Consider the following 3,473-nt stretch of genomic DNA (forward strand, 5'->3'; position numbering starts at 1 on the left):
AAGGGAGGAAAAAAATCATATGAGTAGCCTTTGTTTTCCTTGTGGCATGAACTGAGTACCGGTCCTACTTGAAGACAGGTGTAAAGGGACGTGGCAGCCTGTTGAGACCCACCCTTCTCAAAACCTTGCAGAGCACTGAGATGGTTGCTTCAGGAGAAAACAGATAAAAGCTCATAGAACTATACCAGTTTCTTGCTGCTGTAACAAATTATCACAAACTTAGTGGCTTAAAGCAACATAAATTTATCTTCTTACAGTTCTGAATTTATCTTCTTACAGTTCTCTTACAGAGATCATTCTGATCTCTCTGAAAGTCAGAGATATAACATGGGTCAGCAGGTCTGAGTTCCACCTAGAGGCTGAAGTGGTGATTTCAATCCCTGGTCTCTCCCAGCTTCCAAAGACCACCTGGGCTCGGTGGCTGGAGGCTGCCTCCCCATTGCTGCTGCTGCCACATCACCTCCTCTAACTCTGACCCTCCTACCCCCGCCCTATTATAACACTTGTAATTACACTGGGCTCACCAGATAGGATCATCTCCCCGTATGGAGACCTTTGACTTAATTATATTTGCAAAATCCCTTTGCCTGTGTCACTGTGGTGTCACCAGTGGAATCACATATTCCCAAATAATTCCACTGCAGGAAAATCATTCCAAGGAGCCTGCAGAGCACTGATACATGGAGGAAAGGTACATGAATGGGTGGTCCAGCCTTGCCCCCTTTCCAAAGGCTGGATCAGGGACCTGCAGGCCTGACCTTACTGGCCCAGAGTCATGGTTTGGGAGCAACATCCTGCGATATGAGCAGGAAACAAAAAGAGCAACTCGGTGGAGCCCCACTTGGGGAATTTGCCAGGTATCTACACCAGCAAGAGCATCACTGTAGCTAACGCACCTGCATCTGCCAGGGGGTAGACCGGCCTTCCCAGTGTGGGGGCAGCTACGATCTGTGGTGGGACTGGCCAGTGGGGAGGAAGGAAGAACTCACAAAGGAGAGACGGGACTTTCCGATAATACATTCAGGCAGGTACCTGGGCAGCTATGTGGAGAAATAAAAGACTTGACCGTTTTCATCCGAAGGTGGCGATGGGGATAATGTGAGACCAGAAACCAGAGCTCTGAAAATTCTTCTGACGAAGGCAGCTCCAGGGTGGGAGGACTTGGGATTCTGAGCTGGGCCTCCACAAATTTAATGTACAAAAAATCCCCTGGGGAATCTTGCAAGAGGCAGACTCCAGTTTGGTGAAATGAGCCCTGAGATTCTGCATTTCCAATTAGCTCCTAGAGGAAGCTGTTGACTCTGAACTTTACTTTGAGTAGTAAGGGATTGGAGCAGAGCTGGCCTTGGGGGCCTGTGACGTGTGCAGGGGCCCCGCACATAAAAGGGCCCCGTGCTTGTTTTAATGCTCTGCTATTGCCATTTTGAAACCTTAATTTTCTTAATAAGGAAGCCTACATTTTCATTTTGCATTAGGCCGTGCAAATTATATGCAGTCAGGGCGCGGTTCAGATGTTGCCTCTGTTTCTCCACATGCCACATGCTGAGGGAAGATCCTTAGCTTCCAAGCAGCTCGCTTCCTCTGATTGTAAAGAAGTTGCCAGGAGAGCCAGGTAAGATGCGTAAGATCCGGGCTGGGAGGCTGCGTGTGGCGTGTGACAACAGGCCGCTGCTCCTAGTACCCGGGCAGAAAACACTCCATTACCAGCAACTGCTGAGCGCTAATTTGTGCCAATACTACCCCATTAGCATTACTATCTTTTTCCATTTAATTCTTAGTAATTGTTTCCTGTTTAATCTCATGTAATTGGTACTAAAGCCTGTGGTTACTGTTGTTTAAGGAGGATCGGGGGCCAGTGGATGCTTAAAGGGAACAGGAGTCACTGTTCAAGGGAACTGTGTAACCCCGAGGCCAGCCACCTCCTTCTGACAGTGTCAACCAGGTTCTTTCTAGATTTTGAGCAGGACGGCTAGTTTCACCATCAGCTGTCAGAAGATTCCCTGGATATCTGCTGCCCACACACTGAGCCCTCTCTGCCTGGGTAATGTAGAAGGTACCAGAGGTTAGGCAAGAGGGCACAGGTCAGAAACTAGAAACTCCAAGGTAAAAAATCAAGGTGTTTGTGAAAAATTACTTTTGTCCAAATGAAGCAGGAAGGAGTACCAAATAGAGCACTGGAGAAGTAAAACTGTAAGTGCTGAGAGGCATTGTCAACAGTGTCCAGAAGCCACACGGTGGATAATTCAGTGTCTCGCTTTAATTTCACCTGCTCTTTCTCAGGCCTGGCTTTCTGAGGGCAACGTCCCTGCAGACGGGCATAGGCGTCCACCCTCCCTCAGCGCCCCATTCTGGCCAATGGGGACGAAGGAAGAACTCACAAAGGAGAGACGGGACTTTCTGATAATACATTCAGGCAGATACCTGGGCAGCTATGTGGAGAAATAAAAGACTTGACCATTTTCATCCGAAGGTGGCGATGGGGATAATGTGAGACCAGAAACCAGAAACCAGAAGCACAGCCTTTCATGATGCTGTTGTCTCTGCAGCTTCCACGAAAAGTCCAGTCTGGACAGCTGACATCTTAGCACAGTGGTGCTCAACCCTGCCTACAACCTGCCAGAGCAGCTTTCAAACATGCCAATGCCTGAGTTATGTCACCACAGATTTTCGTTTAATTTGTTGGTATAGTCCAGGTTTTAGCACTTTTGAAAATTTCCCTCATTCTGATAATTGACAAGAGTCAATTACAGGCATGGCAGACTGTGGCTAAGAGCACAGATGCTGGAAACCTTGCTGGCGTTCTAATCCCTGGGCTGCCCCTCCTGACTGTGTGACCTCAGCAATTTACTTAGCTCCTCTGAGCCTAAGCTGCTTCATCTTAGACAGTGGGGGAAAGAAGAAAGCCTCCTTCATGGGCTATTGTGAGAATTAAATGAGGTTTTATGCAAAGCACTTTGAACAATGCCTGGCACATAGTAAGTACCATGCTTCCAGCTTTTGATAATTAAATATACTTTGCAGATGATAAAACATAATGTGTGATTTATAAGGAAGGTACTATTAATGTATATGGCTAATTACTTAGATTAAGTGATTTTAAAAATGTGCGAGGTTTAACTTCCTTTTGATTCTAGTTTCGACGACTTTCTTTGGGCTGGTTTTCTGTCTCTGTCTGGTCTCCAGTTTGCTTGTGTTGGTAGAATTTAAAAAAAAAGAAAGAAAGAAAGTGTTATCGTTTCTTTAAACCTCCTAGAACAGACTTCATAGCTAAGAAATCTGCCCAATTAGAACTAATTAACAAGTGCATATTTTTCTTCACAACAACATGTACAAAGCCTTCTTAGTCTTAGCAAGGCTTAATCTCCAAAGACTATTCTAGCAGCAGATTCATACAGGGAGAAGTAGCAGGATGATGTTGGATTTGGAATCTAGTCCCTGGGTCTATGTAGACTGAGCTCTGGAGAAAGTCTGTT

The sequence above is a fragment of the Otolemur garnettii genome, unplaced genomic scaffold (genome assembly GCF_000181295.1).
Source record: "Otolemur garnettii isolate 467f Iridium unplaced genomic scaffold, OtoGar3 scaffold00046, whole genome shotgun sequence".
Classification (NCBI taxonomy): domain Eukaryota; kingdom Metazoa; phylum Chordata; class Mammalia; order Primates; family Galagidae; genus Otolemur; species Otolemur garnettii.